The sequence below is a fragment of the Ranitomeya variabilis genome, chromosome 1 (genome assembly GCF_051348905.1).
Source record: "Ranitomeya variabilis isolate aRanVar5 chromosome 1, aRanVar5.hap1, whole genome shotgun sequence".
Classification (NCBI taxonomy): Eukaryota; Metazoa; Chordata; class Amphibia; order Anura; family Dendrobatidae; genus Ranitomeya; species Ranitomeya variabilis.
In genome coordinates, this window is record NC_135232.1 from 800,651,033 (window position 1) to 800,668,083 (window position 17,051).

At 43.8% G+C, this 17,051-nt stretch overlaps 1 protein-coding gene across 2 annotated transcripts in view; it reads left to right on the forward strand.

Annotated features, from left to right (window-relative positions):
* Nucleotides 1-17,051, forward strand: part of TNKS (tankyrase) — a 316,862-nt gene that overhangs the window by 25,486 nt on the left and 274,325 nt on the right. The gene's annotated exons all lie outside the window — the stretch shown is intronic.

Sequence of the window (17,051 nt, forward strand, 5' to 3'; positions counted from 1 at the left end):
GGAAATGTTATTTATTAATGTTTTGCTATGGTATGACTATATAGATTAAAGGGATAATCATTCGTAGTTTGAAAATTCGAAATATGTTTACGTTTTTGTCGATTTCTGATGTTGTTTGTTTTATTTATAAAAATATCAACCTAAATTTACCATTATCATAAAGTATAATGTGTAACGAAAAAACAATGTCCAAATCAATGGGATTTGTTGAAGCGTTCCAGAGTTATTACTACACAAAGTGACACTGGTCAGATTTAAAAAAAAAAAATTTGGCTCCGTCACTAAGCGGTTAATCCCCCCTCCCCCTCCCCACCAGCACACGCTGTACACTGCAAGGATTCACGGGTTTCTGAGTGGGGAATGGCAGTGATGTATGCAATATACATACTCCAGGGCAGAAGCAGTCTAGTGGGCACGGCTTCGCTTAATATAACACTTGTATGGATCGAGGCCGCTCCTACTAGACGGCTTCTGACCAGGAGTATGTACATCTCGTACATAGTGGACAACCTCTTTTATTGAAGACCATCAAATATTCCATATTGAGGTGGACACATGATGTAATAGTACTTTATACAACCATTTTGACTTTTTTTTTTTTTTTTAATCACTTCTGAAAGTTTAAAGGGATTGTCCTGGACTGGACAACCCCTGATTCATTACCTCAGCTCTCCATATAAAATAAAATCAATAAATAACAGCCTAACACAGCAGTTCTGTTCTTGTGATGTTGGTATAGCTATTCTCCCCGGGTCACATGACATTGCTGTCACATCAGTGGCTGCTGATTGGCTGCAGCTTTTTACTATTCCATCAGAACGGACGTGTGCTCTGAAGTGCTGCAGCCGAACATCAGCCACTGACTGCAGAGGTCACGTAACACAACAGTGTCATGTTATTGTCTAGGAATAGCAGTGCTGACAATGCTGGAACGGCGCCGCTGTGGGAGGGGAGTATCAATTGCCTTTATTTAATATAAGGCACTGAAAGTGACTAAGCAGGGGTTGTCCAGTGGTGCAGTTTTCACACTGGCCACTGAGGCTATTAGACTCACATTTTCTGCTTTCAGGAAGAGTTTACAGCAAGGCTCCATATTATCACAGATAGGATTGCAATACCAGGTAACACCTCTATCACAGCCGATAACCCTGGAATTTCAGGACATGTATATTGAATAACTATCCTTAGGATCTTTCATCCTTAAAGGACACAAGTCATCAGGCTTTCCCCATATACAGTACGGCCAGCACCTGTAAGGCCTGGTAAATAGCATACTAGAAAGCTGTATGTCTCCAATATTCCTCTGCAATGCACAAAAAAAATTATTTATTATACAAACAGTCCAGTCTGAAGGGTGTTTCTGGTCTTCTTCTGGCATATCATCTCTTATGATAGCTGTCGTTCCCTGCTTTATGTGGATGACCCGTTCTACGTCTATTGCCTTATTGCCTCTTCTGCTCATGTTAGAAAGAGGAGGAACAGAACACTAAGATGGCCACCACAGTGGCATAGGGAGTGCAATGGCAAGCCTACACCATGCCTCTCCTTATTTCCAGTGCTGTTGGACAGTACAGGCAGAGGAGGCATAGTTTAGACTTGCCATACACTCACAATGCCACAGTGTGGCAACCATTTTAGAAATGGAAGCAAAGAATGCCAAACTGAGCGGAAAAGATGTCCATAGGGCACTAGGGAGGCTGACTGGCCAATACATTTTCTCATGTACTTTCTGTTCCAGGATGGAGGGTTTCTATATCATGTATGGTTAAAGGGAACCTGTCACCCCCAAAATGGAAGGTGAGTTAAGCCCACCAGCATCAGGGGCATTCTGTAATGCTGTAGATAAGCCCCAGATGTATCCTTAAAGATGAGAAAAAGAGGTTAGATTATACTCACCCAGGGGCGGTCCGATGGGTGTCGCGGTCCGGTGCCTCCTATCTTCATCAGATGACGTCCTCTTCTTGTCTTCACGCTGCGGCTCCGGCGCAGGCGTACTTTGTCCTGTTGAGGGCAGAGCAAAGTACTGCAATGCGCAGGTGCTGGGCCTCTCTGACCTTTCCCGGCGCCTGCGCGATACAGTACTTTGCTCTGCCCTCAACAGGGCAGACAAAGTACACCTGCGCCGGAGCCGCAGCGTGAAGACAAGAAGAGGACGTCATCATAAGAAGATGGGAGGCGCCAGACTGCAACGCCCATCGTACCGGGACCGCCCCTGGGTGAGTATAATCTAAACTCTTTTTCTCATCTTTCAGGATACATCAGGGGCTTATCTACAGCATTACAGAATGCTGTAGATAAGCCCCTGATGCTGGTGGGCTTAGCTCCCCTTCCATTTTGGGGGTGACAGGTTCCCTTTAAGTACAGAATTTACCACATTTTGGTTGCGAGTGACACAACGCACAGCCCTCGGATATCATCCGAGTGCTGTGCGATATACGCAGACACTGGCAGTAGAGGAGATGGAGAAATTACTTTCTCCGCCTCTCCGTGCGAGAGGATCGGAGCACAGTAGTGTGACACTAGGCTCCCGGTCGCAGCAGAGCATCGTGCCATTCGCTAGTGTGACTGCAGCTCACTTGTAAACCCCAGTGTGACCCGACGAGTGGGAATAATTGTCACATGACCCACAGGAGGGACGAAGTATCGCTGGAAACCAGAGAAGATGACTATCTGCGAATGTACTAATAAACCTACAACATACTGCATATACATTTACACATTTCAGAGACATCCATGTTTGTTATATGTAAATGAGCTGTTCAGCCCCATGGGCCTGCCACTGATCTGCATGAGAATCTTCCTCCAGAGCTTATTTTAAATGGTCGGAGGCACCAGTGTGATGTGTAATGGCTGCTCTCCGCTTTCCTGATTTCACTGCAGAGCTGTGTGTGATGATACCTGACACATCTGCTGGTCCCTCTTAGCTTCCATCTCACACAGCAGACAGGGTTGTAATACAGCAGAGCAGTGAGAGCTGCAGCAAGTAATGTGTTTGTAAGAAGACAAGTTCAGTTCTGTATTTGTTACATGTCTCACAATGGTAATGCCTCCTTTTATTTAAAATAATCGCTTGACGCAGATTCTCTGGGAGATCTGTGTCCGACCCATAGTGCTGAACAGCTCATTTACATATAAAAAAAGGATTTCTCTGGAATAAGATACAGAATCGCAGGGAATCAGTGTATCATTTTATTTAACTTCCTATGACCTACATGCCATATAGATGGCTTAGGAGAGTTGATCCTACTGACAGTCTCCCTTTAACCCCTTTCTGACATGCGCCGTATATATGTGGCATATATATACAGTTAGGTCCATATATATTTGGACAGAGACAACATTTTTCTCATTTTGGTTATAGACATTACCACAATTTAATTTTAAACAAAACAATTCAGATGCAGTTGAAGTACAGACTTTTAGCTTTCATTTGAGGGTATCCATATTAAAATTGGATAAAGAGTTTAGGAGTTTCAGCTCCTTAACCTGCGCCACCCTGTTTTTTAAAGGGACCAAAAGTAATTGGACAATTGACTCCAAGGCTATTTCATGGACAGGTGTGGGCAATCCCTTCATTATGTCATTCTCAACTAAGCAGATAAAAGGCCTGGAGTTGATTTGAGGTGTGGTGCTTGCATTTGGAAGGTTTTCCTATGAAGTAAACATGCGGTCAAAAGTGCTCTCCATGAAGGTGAAACAAGCCATTCTTAAGCTGTGAAAACAGAGAAAAAACCCATCCGAGAAATTGCTACAATATTAGGAGTGGCAAAATGTACAGTTTGGTACATCCTGAGAAGGAAAGAAAGCACTGGTGATCTCATCAATGCAAAAAGACCTGGGCGCCCACGGAAGACAACAGTGGTGGGTGATCGCAGAATAATCTCCATTGTGAAGAGAAACCCCTTCACAACAGCCAACCAAGTGACCAACACTCTCCCGGAGGTCGGCGTATCAATATCCAAATCTATCATAAAGAGAAGACTGCATGAAAGTAAATACAGAGGGTTCACTGCACGGTGCAAGCCACTCATAAGTGTCAAGAATAAAAAGGCTAGACTGGACTTTGCTAAAAAACATCTAAAAAAGCCAGCACAGTTCAGGAAGAACATTCTTTGGACAGATGAAACCAAGATCAACCTCTACCAGAATGATGGAAAGAGAAAAGTATGGCGAAGGCTTGGTACAGCTCATGATCCAAAGCATACCACATCATCTGTAAAACACGGCGGAGGCAGTGTGATGGCTTGGGCATGCATGGCTGCCAGTGGCACTGGGTCACTAGTGTTTATTGATGATGTGACACAGGACAGAAGCAGCCAAATGAATTCTGAGGTATTCAGAGCCATACTGTGTGCTCAGATCCAGCCAAATGCAGCCAAACTGATTGGTCGTCGTTTCATACTACAGATGGACAATGACCCAAAACATGAAGCCAAAGCCACCCAGGAGTCTATTAAAGCAAAGAAGTGGAATATTCTTGAATGGCCAAGTCAGTCACCTGATCTCAACCCAATTGAGCATGCATTTCACTTGTTAAAGACTAAACTTCAGACAGAAAGGCCCACAAACAAACAGCAACTGAAAACCACCTCAGTGAAGGCCTGGCAGAGCATCAAAAAGGAGGAAACACAGCGTCCGGTGATGTCCATGAGTTCAAGACTTCAGGCAGTCATTGCCAACAAAGGGTTTTCAACCAAGTACTAGAAATGAACATTTTATTTAAAATTATTGAATCTGTCCAATTACTTTTGGTCCCTTTAAAAACAGGGTGGCACATGTTAAGGAGCTGAAACTCCTAAACCCTTCATCCAATTTTAATGTGGATACCCTCAAATGAAAGCTGAAAGTCTGAACTTCAACTGCATCTGAATTGTTTTGTTTAAAATTCATTGTGGTAATGTCTATAACCAAAATGAGAAAAATGTTGTCTCTGTCCAAATATATATGGACCTAACTGTACATATATACCGTATACAAAGTGCCGTGTACAGTGGTGCTATTTCTCTGACAGTAGGCCAGCCTTGCACGTTGCCCTGGGGGTACAAGAACAGTACCCCGACCCCATTCAGTTGAATGGAGGCCCCGAACATCCAGCGCGTCAAAAACTGCTTCTGATCGGCGGTAAAATCATAACCCAGCTAAGACAGCCACGGTTCTCGCACTGTCAAAAGGAGCGTGAGCACGCAGCTGTTATCGGAGGTATACAGTTTAATTCCGGTCCCTCTATTCTTGATACCCAGCCTTGCTGAAGCTGACAGCTTGAGGTTTGCAGCCCCCAGCTGTGAGTTTTGCCTGACTGGGTTTTAAAAATGCAGGGGAACCCACGCAGTTTCTCTTTATTTTTTTTTTAATAATTTTTTTTTTATTTACAGCACATGTGCCAGCTGATCAATACTCTCATGAGTCGCTCCTGGTCTCGCTGTTATCGGTAGCAGGCGCCGGCTGATGGGAGCAGTAGTCCCATCAAGTGACACCTGTGACCGGAGCTAAACTTTATACCTCTGATCATAGCAGTCGACTCGCCCTGTAACTTGACAGCATGGGAACCGTGGCTGTCTGACTGGCGGTGGTGATTTTACCGCCAATCGGAAACAGTGTTTGCCGCACTGTCAGTCCGTGTTTGGTGTCCGTGCTCGAAGAGTAGGTGTTCTGTAAGGACACCGGACTTCACTGTTCAGGTTCGCTCATCCCCTAGTCAAGAACTATTGTAAAGCAAATCGGTGCCAAAGGGGTTAATCTAAAGTAGCAATCACCACTCTGCACACTATCTTTACCTCAGAGTTGTCATGTACAATGATTGTAGCCACTCCCCCCCCATCAATGTGTTACCCTAAGAGAGAGAAATTCATTGGTGGCCTGTGTGATCCTCCTGCTCCTGCGATCTGCTATGCTGGCTGCTGTGTGATCACCACAGCAGCAGCAGTTCTCCAATCCACCCCACTCCCAATTGTATTTTTTGCGCACTTTTTTGTGGTTTTTCCACTTGCAGCGTCCTGCATTGAGCATTTCTGCTCTTCCCAAGGCTGCAGCCCTTTAAGTATTGCTGCTGATCAGAGACTGCGCCAACAGGCTTTCTTTTTTTTTTTTAGGTAGGGTAGTGGACGTCGCAGTGTAAGTCACATCCGTTTTTTGTTTTAGAAAAAAAATAGTCGCCTTATAGGTAAAAAGGTAGTGTTTTTTTTCTTTTCCAAAACAAATAAATTGTTTGTGCCAAAATCCCACGTCATCGTACACCAGATGGACCCCTATCAATGCAGCAGAAATGACATTTTGGGGCATTGTGCTGCATATGGGCAGAGCTATGGCAATAGTGAAGTACGGATATACTCTACAGCACACTGGTATTCCGTATGGCAAGGACATGGTTTGAAGCGATCCAAAAATAATTGCATTATAGTGATAATGTGCAGTGTCCTCCCCAAGAAGATCCTAACTTTGATCGTCTGTATAAAATTCGGCCACTAGTTGTACGCCTCAGCAAACTTTTTGCCGAAGTGGTCAACACCCAAAGGGACATCTATAGATGAATCTCTGGTTCATTTTTAAGGGAGGCTAATATTCCAACAATGAGTACCTCAGAGTATACCCACAGATTTAGGGTCTACAAAGGGAAGGACACCCAGATATTCCCCCTGTCCTAGAAATGGGAAAATTGTGTGGGAATTGCTGCACCCGCTGCTGGATAAAGGTTATCACCTCTACATAACTTTTACACCAGCATCCCACTCTTCCAGACCCTCTGTCAGAGGTACAGTTGCATGCGGCACTGTGCTAAAAATTCAAAGAGGCCTCCCTACGCTGTGACAGCAGAACCCAATGCAGTGATAACATGCTTGTGGTCAAGTGTAAGGACAAGAGGGATGTCCTTATCTTGACCACCGTACACTGTTACAACAGCTCCCTTGTCACTTTCCAGGGTACCACAACACAAGTCCCATATTGTATCTTGGATTATAATTAGTATATGGGTGATGTATATCTCTCCGATCAAGTCCTCAAACCACGCTGTGCCATGCGAAAAGCTAAAGTATGGTCCAAAAAGTTGGCCAATCACATTGTACAGATGGCACTGTTTTGTGCTGTTTTGATCTGCAGGCAATATGAGGACCTTCCTTCAAATTCAGGAGGTAGTCATCAAGGCCCTAATGTTTGTCACTCAGGAAGGTGAGGGTCCCTGTACCTGTAGAACCCATATCATCCCAGACTAGGTCAGCATTTTCCAGCAGAGGTTCCTCGAACAGCGAAAAAGGGAAGGACACAAAAAAAGGGGCACAGTAGGCTCCAAGAGGGGAATCCGAAAAGACACAATTTACCCTTGTGAAACCTGGCCTTTGCATTAGTGCTTCAAAGAGTACCACAGGCATAAAATGTTTTTATCTTGTTGACAACATACACATACCGCCACACATGGATGTACCCTGCACAACTTGCACATACCGCCACATGATAAATTTATACACAAGTAAAACCAAAAGCATTATTATCATTACTATAAGTATGCCTTTAGCTAAATTCCTTGAGTGTAGTTTCCAAAAGAGGGTCACTTTCCAAACACGATATGGTGCTCACCGACCATTCCATCAAAGTCTGCACTCCAAACAGTCTCTCCATTCCTTCCGAGCACTGCCATGCGCCCAAACAGTAGTTTTCCTCCACATATAGAGTATTGGCCTACTCAGGAGAACTTGCACAACAAATTTTAGGGTCCATTTTCTCCTGTTATCCTTGTGGAAAAAAAAATAAAAAAAAATTGGGTCTAAGCTAAAATAAAACATTTTGTGACCGTGTCCTTACACATTACTTTAGTTTCTGTGACACACCTAAATGGCTAATAAACTTCTTGAATGTGTTTATGAGCACTTTGAGTGATGCAGTTCTTAGAATGTTGTCAATTTTGGGAATTTTCTGTCAGTGACCCTTCAGTCACTTCAAATAGGATGTGGTCCCTAAAGAAAAATATTTTTGTAAATTTTGTTGTAAAAATGAGAGATCGCTGGTTAAATTTTAAGTCATAACGTTTTAACAAAAAATATTTGTTTCAAAAATTGTGCTAATGTAAAATAGACATGTGGAAAATGTTGTTTAGCAACTATTTTGTATGGCATAACTGTCTGGTTTAAGTGCATAATAATTGAAAATTTGATAATTGCTAAATTTTCCACATTTTTGCCAAATTTCCTTTTTTTTTTCGTTCACAAATGCAAGTGATATCAAAGAAATTTTACCACTATTATGAAGTACAATAAGTCATGAGAACACCGTTTCAGAACCGATGGGATCCGTTGAAGTGTTCCTGAGTTATTATAATATAAAAAGACAGTGGTCAGAATTGGAAAAAATTGACCTGGTCAGGAAGGTGAAAGTAGGATTTAGTGTGAATGGTTTAAAGAATACCTATGACTGAGGGGCTGCCCTTTATTTCAGAAAAGTGGTAAGCCTCAGACTGGTGATTTTTCTAAATATCACCTTTTTAACAAGACATCCCTAATGACCCAACTTTATAGCAGTTTCGCAGTTGTGAAATTGAAATATTATTTTCTCCATGTCGCCACTTAACTTTTAGTATATCAAACAGTCACATCATTAATGTGGTTACTGTTTGGTAATAGCCTAGTAAAGTATGCATTAGCGTTGGGTTACTGCAAAGAGTGAGTCTCTAATTTGTTATTTTGTTTTAACTTGGTAGGGAAGATTCTCTTAAGACATATTGTGTCTTGGCATCTCCATACTTTCCTAAACTAGGAGGTATGTTGTATTTTAAGATCCATTTGTCCTAAGTAGTGAGACCAGAAATGGTCAGGAGGCCTCTCTTGTCTTTTCCTTAGGGTCAACTCTATTATGTTTCTAATCCAAAAGCGGGCTACAATTTCGGCTTCACAATAATAGCGCTGTAAGTCAGGTAATCCTGCCCCACCTAATCTTTTAGATTTATTGGGCACCTTCTTAGGCCGGTTTCACATTTGCAGTTGTGTCCGCAGCGTTTCTGACACATACATCCGCATGCGTCTTGATTTCATATCTTTTACATTGTGAAGCAGGTACATGCTTTTGCATGCATTCGCCTGCGTTCGCTTACACATGCCTCTTTTCGCAGGGTGCGGCTAGCGCACCATGTTGCAATTTTTGAGGCTGCAAATTTCCGTGAAATATGCGCAAGGCATGCGGATGAGTGCGTTAAAAAAACAGCATTACTGTCTATTGGAACGCATGCGTACGATGCACTTTCATAATTCGGACTGCGCATGTCCAGGAACTGATTTAGACACGTCCATTGAGACCCCCCCCCTCTCCTGGAAATATTGAACGCATGCTCATAAAAAGCGCAAACGCATGAAAAAACGCATACAAACGCAGTGTTTTTGTTGTCATAGTTGATGCTGATAAACGCTGCGTTGGCATGCGTTTTTTGCATGCATTTGTGGTTGCGGACAAGATGCTGCAGACTCAACTGCAAATGTGAAACTAGTTGTACTCAGTCAAGGCTTATTAAACAAAGAAATTTGCTCAGTGTTGTTTTGAAATAACTGGCTAACACACAAATGGGTAAGGTCTATAATCTTTTATAACTACCATTGTTTTATGATGATCTTTTTCTCCTTTGCAATTAACTTCTCATCGAGGGTTTTTTCCATACCTATGGTCCAATACATGTATGTATATACATATTTAGGATATATGCACTTATGCATTCACTATTATAAACTTCACCATTGTATGAAAAAATACATGTGTATATAATTTTGTGTTTTGATGCCCATTCTTAACTATAGTCAATAATATGTACAAGAATCTAGGTATCATCCATCTTAAGCATGAGCATATACCCAAACCACGAATGAGGTCTATTTTAGTAGATCCTTCAGTGTCTTCCTTTGCAGTGGGAAATAATTAAAAGAAAAAAAACAACTTGTGTAGCTGAGCAGGGCTTTAGGTAACCAAACACGTGATGTTTTGACATGGCCATTTAAAGGAAAATTTAGCTTGAAGACCTACTTTCTTCACTCGCAAAGATCTATTCAAAGCTTTGTCTTCGAGATTAGCCATAAAGTTACTTAGTTCCCCGAACCTGACAATTGATCGCAATGTGTGTGGGGGGTGGAAGTCACACAGAATAAACGGCATACACGTTAAGTTTTTGGAGGACCACCCAACCTAAACACCCTTTTATGTCTGTTTTTTTCGAAGAGCTGCTGCCGAGTGCTCCTTGGTGTATATGTGTAGCAAGAGAGACATCTTTTGGGAGTACCAGTTTAAAAGGGACTCTGTCACCAAGTTTTTCCCATATAAAGTAGGGCCTCTAAGCATTCACATAGATTCTAGAATGCCGTAGAGAAGTCCCCCAATGTGCTCTCTATAAAACAAAAAATATCTTTTATTATACTCTTCTACGGGCGGTCTGATCCAATGGTCATCGCTTGTCTTGATCCGGCGCCTACTCTAGTCTTCGTGTGAATGACAGGTTATTTAAAAGTGAGACAAATTTACACTTAATTATTGCACTAAGATTGTTGGCAACGCACGATACCCAAACTCGTGCAATAGAAATATACAGTACACGATGCCATCTCTCTAAATGTTGGTAAATATATTTATTAAAGGGGTGGTCCACTACTCGGACAACCTCTTCTGAATCCCTGTGTTTCCCCTCAGTAAAATAACTTTTCTACCCCCCTCCGATGCAGATGGCGTTCAATTGGTGTCTGCTCTGGCTCTCCTGGGGATCACAAGACCTTGTCATACGATCCCTGCATCTAATTAGCACGGTCTTCACTCTCCACTCCTACGGATGTAATTGACATATGCAGAATGTGAGGGCTGTGGCTGCCTTCTCACTTCCTCCAGATCTTTTGATGTGTCTGAAGGAGGGGCGAAAGAAGCAAGCACTGATTGGCTGTAGGGATCACATGACAGAGCCCGTGTAGACATATGTGGAACCGCTGCTGGCACCGGAGGGGAGTATATGTATTATTAGAATGTAAGTCCGCAAGGACAGGGTCCTCTCCCCTCTGTACCAGTCTGTCATTGTAAATTTGTTTATTGTAAACAATATCTATAACTGTGAATGTAACCCCTTTCTCATGTACATCACCATGGAATTAATGGTGCTATATAAATAATAAAAATAATAATAGTAATAATATTTAACCCCTTAACGACCGCCGATACGCCTTTTAACGGCGGCCGCTAAGGGTACTTAAACCACAGCGCCGTTAATTAACGGCGCTGTGGAAAAAGTGAATAGCGCCCCCCAGAGTCGGATTTTCTCTGGGGTCTCGGTGGCCGAGGGTAGCCGAGACCCCAGAGAACATGATTCGGGGGGGTTTTACCGACCCCCGAGTTGCGATCGCCGGTAATTAACCGTTTACCGGCGGTCGCAACAAAAAAAAACAACCACGATTTGCCATTTAATTTCGTTGTCCTCCGATGTGATCGCACATCGGAGGACAGAGAAATAGTGTCCCCGATGGCCCCCAATAGCCCCCCAATACTCTCCTATCTCCCCCGGTGCTCCTCGTGGCTCCCGATGGGCGCCGCCATTTTTTTTCTCGGAAAAAATGGCGGCGCATGCGCAGTGCGCCCGGCACCCGGAAGATCTTTGGGGTCTCGGCTGCCGGGGGTAGCCGAGACCCCAGAGAACATGATTAACTGTTTACCGGCGACCGCAAAAAAAAAAAAAAAAAAAAAAGGCGATCTGTAATTCTCTGTCCTCTGATGTGATCGCACATCAGAGGACAGAGAAATAGGGGGATTCGGGGACCCTATCATACTCACCCGGTGTCCCTGGGTCCTCCTGCGTCTCCTCTTGCCGGCCGGCTTCTTCCTCGGGAAAGAAAATGGCGGGCGCATGCGCAGTGCGCCCGCCATCTGCTGCCATCTGCCGGCCAGCAGAAGAGACGAGTTGGGGCTAAAATTAGGGTTAGGGCTAGGGCTAGGGTTAGGGTTGGGGCTAAATTTAGGGTTAGGGCTAGGGTTAAGCTACTTTCACACTAGCGTTTTTTGGCTTCCGTCGCAATGCGTCGTTGGAGAAAAAACGCATCCTGCAAAAGTGCTTGCAGGATGTGTTTTTTCTCCATTGACTTGCATTAGCGACACATTGCGACGGATTGCCACACGTCGCATCCGTCGTGCGACGGATGCGCCGTGCTTTGGCGGACCGTCAGCACAAAAAAACCCGCTACATGTAACTTTTTTGTGCGACGTGTCCACCATTTCCGACCGCGCATGCGCGGCCGGAACTCCGCCCCCGCCTCCCCGCACCTCACAATGGGGCAGCGGATGCGTTGAAAAAACAGCATCCGCTGCACCCGTTGTGTGGCGCTTACAACGCTAGCGTCGGTACGTCGGCCCGACACACTGCGATGGGCCGACTACGACGCTACTGTGAAAGTAGCCTTAGGCTTCTTTCACACTTGCGTCGGTACGGGGCGGTCGCAATGCGTTGGCCCGACGTACCGACGCACGTTGTGAAAATTGTGCACAACGTGGGCAGCGGATGCAGTTTTTCAACGCATCCGCTGCCCAGTCTATGTCCTGGGGAGGAAGGAGGGGCAGAGTTACGGCCACGCATGCGTGGAAATGGCGGACGCGACGTACAAGAAAAAGTTACATTGAACTTTTTTTGTGACGACGGTCCGCCAAAACACAACGGATCCAGTGCACGATGGACGCGACGTGTGGCCATCCGTCGGTAATGCAAGTCTATGGGCAAAAAAGGCATCCTGTGGGCACATTTGCAGGATCCGTTTTTTGTCCAAAACGAGGGATTGCGACGGATGCCACACGACGCAAGTGTGAAAGTAGCCTTAGGGTTGGGGCTAAAGTTAGGGCTAGGGTTAGGGTTAAAGTTAGGGTTAGGGTTGGGATTAGGGTTAGGGTTTGGATTAGGGTTGGTATTAGGGTTACGTTTGGGATTAGGGTTAGGGTTGAGATTAGGGTTAGGGGTGTGTTGGATTTAGGGTTTTGATTAGGGTTATGGTTAGGGTTGAGATTAGGGCTGTTTTGGGGTTAGGGTTGTGATTATCGTTAGGGTTGTGATTAGGATTATGGATCGGGTTGAGATTAGGGTTAGGGGTGTGTTGGAGTTAGGGTTGGAGTTAGAATTGGGGGGTTTCCACTGTTTAGGTACATCAGGGGGTCTCCAAACACGACAGACAATTTTGCGCTAAAAAAGTCAAATGGTGCTCCCTCCCTTCTGAACTCTGCCGTGCGCCCAAACAGTGGTTTACCCCCACATATGGGGCATCAGCGTACTCTGGATAAATTGGACAACAACTTTTGGGGTCCAATTTCTCCTGTTACCCTTGTGAAAATAAAAACTTGGCTAAAAATCTTTTTTGTGGAAGAAAAAAATATTTTTTTATTTTCACTACTCTGAATGCTCAAGTGCTTCACAGAAGATTATAATGCAAAGTTCTCACCACATATCTAGATAAGTTCCATAGGGGGTCTAGTTTCCAAAATTTGGTCACTTGTGGGGGGTTTCTACTGTTTAGGTACATCAGGGGCTCTGCAAATGCAACATAACACCCACAGACAATTCTATCAAAGTCTGAATTCCAAAATGGCGCTCCTTCTCTTCCGAGCTCTGCCGTGTGCCCAAACAGTGGTTTACCCCCACATATGGGGTACCAGCATACTCAGGACAAATTGCACAACAACTTTTGGGGTCCAATTTCTCTTGTTACCCTTGTGAAAATAAAAACTTGGGGGCTAAAAAATCTTTTTTGTTAAAAAAAAAAAATATATTTTTTATTTTCACGACTCTGCAGTATAAACTTCTGTGATGCACTTGGGCATTCAAAGTTCTCTCTACACATCTAGATAAGTTCCATGGGGGGTCTAGTTTCCAAAATGGGGTCACTTTTGGGGGGTTTCTACTGTTTAGGCACATCAGGGGCTCTCCAAACGCGACATGGCGTCCGATCTCAATTCCAGCCAATTCTACATTGAAAAAGTAAAACGACACTCCTTCTCTTCCAAGCTCTGCGGTGCGCACAAACAGTGGTTTACCCCCACATATGGGGTATCGACGTACTCAGGAGAAATTGTACAACAACTTCTGTGGTCCATTTTCTCCTGTTACCCTTGATAAAATAAAAATTTGGAGGCAAAAAGATCATTTTTGTAGAAAAAATGCGATTTTTTTTTTTTTTTTTTTCTTTTTTTTTTTTCACGGCTCTACGTTATAAACTTCTGTGAAGCACCTGGGGGTTTAAAGTGCTCACCACACATCTAGATAAGTTCCTTAAGGGGTCTAGTTTCCAAAATGGTGTCATTTGTGGGGGGTTTCCACTGTTTAGGCACAACAGGGGCTCTCCAAACTTGACATGGCGTCCGATCTCAATTCCAGCCAATTCTACATTGAAAAAGTAAAACGACACTCCTTCTCTTCCAAGCTCTGCGGTGCGCACAAACAGTGGTTTACCCCCACATATGGGGTATCGACGTACTCAGGAGAAATTGCACAACAACTTTTGTGGTCTAATTTCTCCTGTTACCCTTGTGAAAATAAGAATTTGTGGGCGAAAAAATCATTTTTGTGAAAACGAATGCGATTTAACTTGAAGTACAATATGTCACGAAAAAACAATCTCAGAATCAGCGGGATCCTATAAAGCGTTCCAGAGTTATAACCTCTTAAAGTGACAGTGGTCAGAATTGTAAAAATTGGCTCGGTCATTAAGTACCAAATTGGCTCTGTCACTAAGGGGTTAATGAGTGATTTATAGGGATTCAGAAGAGGTTGCCAGAGTAGTGGACAAACCCTTTAATGATTAAAATAGTGTTAAACTGATTTCAACTGGATCATTTATTTATTTTTTATTTTTGTAGATGGGCAGAAAAATTGTCTGCAGAACTTTAACAGATTGCTGCTGGTTCTGTTCTAACTGATGATTACGGGCAGGGCCGTATTTGCCACTAGGCACTTGAGGGCACGTGCCTGGGGTGGGAGCATGCTGGGGGGGCAGCACCCGAGCAAGGTGTGTGTGTGTGTGTGTGTGTTTTTTTTTTTTTAAATTTTAGTGCGGGTTCTTAGTCTGGGGTCGGCCCGCCCACTAACCCACCTCAGTCAGTCTTCAGAGCGGAGATGTTGCAGGGACGAGTCATGTGACCTGCCTGTGTCACGTGGTTCCTAGTTATCCTCAACACCTAGCAGGAGCTTCTCTGGTTCACTGCAGATGCAGCCAGGCTCCCTGCTCTGCCGAGTGACCTCCAGCAGGCCAGTGCTGTGTGTCCTGTCTGACTCCTCAGTCCGCTGCAGCTGGTGTGGGGGAAGGAGGGCGGACTGCACTTGTTTTACTTATGCGATGAGAATGGGAGGCAGACTTTGTGCTGGGAGTTTTAGAAGCTACAGGAGGGATATGCAGCCCCCAGTCTCTGGGGCAGGGGTTACTTACTAGCTTATAGCTGTGCAGCTTGAGTGGAACTACAGGTCCCAGCACACACTGCAGAGCTGCAGCTTAGTGGATGGTGCAAATCGGCTCCGTGCATTAGAAATCTAGTGAGAAGCCTATGGTCTTACTAAATGTAACAGAATTACTGCACAATGTGACTGATCTCCAGGTGTCAAGACTTGTGCAAAATTGTTACTAGGAGACCGGACAGCTGCGGCATCAGTATGGAAGTAGCAGAGCAGAGGCGGCATTAGTATGGAAGTAGCAGAGCAGAGGCGGCATCAGTATGGAAGTAGCAGAGCAGAGGCGGCATCAGTATGGAAGTAGCAGAGCAGAGGCGGCATCAGTATGGAAGTAGCAGAGCAGAGGCGGCATCAGTATGGAAGTAGCAGAGCAGAGGCGGCATCAGTATGGAAGTAGCAGAGCAGAGGCGGCATCAGTATGGAAGTAGCAGAGCTGAGGGAGTTGTGTGTTATCTGGGGGAATCTTATTGTGGTTTCTTATATACCACATTTATTGGGCATCAGGCGCCTCTGCTCACATTATGTCTTGTACTAATGTCCCATCATGCTCCTCTGCTCACATTACGTCTTGTACTAATGTCCCATCATGTTCCTCTGCGATATTCTGACATAACCCTGGGGGCTGCTGGTCTAATACACAGCACATAAAGGGCAACATGACCGCTTCAGCTCTGCTACATCTGATGGTTTACAGTTATGTGCAGCTATCCGCCTCTGATGTGTCCCATCTCCCCTCTCTAAAAGAGGACAGGGCTCAGCAGTTAGTGGAACTACAAGTCTAAGAATCTCCTTTATCAATACAATGGGACTTGTTTGATTATATTAACAAAAAAGGGCGTTTCGGCTCCATAAAACAATGTTTCTTTATTTGTTCCTTAAAATTCCTCCAATTCCATAACTCCTTGCATGCATGCAAATGCTTAGGTACAAGAAATATGCGACGCGTTTCGATCGTGTCAGATCTTAATCAATGCATAATCCTAACAGGCACATACTGATTCTTTTGTATTGTGCTTGGACCAATGCCAAAAGCAGTCCAAGTCACCTGACCAGAGCTGCAGGTCCTGAACAGAAATTCTACCCTTTGCATATACAAATATAACTATTGCTTTGTACAAAACTATGAAGTAAATTTACAAAAGTTAAAATATATACGCATAATACAATTTAGCAATATTAATACATTATTTTAGTTTTTTAGTTGAGACCTAGTAAATGTCTCAATTCTTTCATATATTGCTCGGACCAATATCAAGAGCAGTTCAAGTCACCTGACCAGGACTGCAGGTCCTAAACAGAAATTCTGCCCTTTGCATATATAAGTATAGAAATAACACTTCATTCTGTACAAAAATATCAAATTTACAAATATTAAAATATAAACACATAATACAGTTTAACAATAGTGATACATTATTTCATTTTTTCGGTTGAGACCTAATGGATATCTGGTTTGTAAATTATATATCCAGAAAGCTTCCCTGGTGAGAAGCCGTCTTTTAACATCACCTCCACGCTGCGACATTTTAACATGTTCAATTCCTTGAATCCTCATACTAGACGTGCTTCCTGCGTGATGTATAGCAAAGTGTTTGGCAACTGCTGATATATTACGATTCCCAGCATTAATACT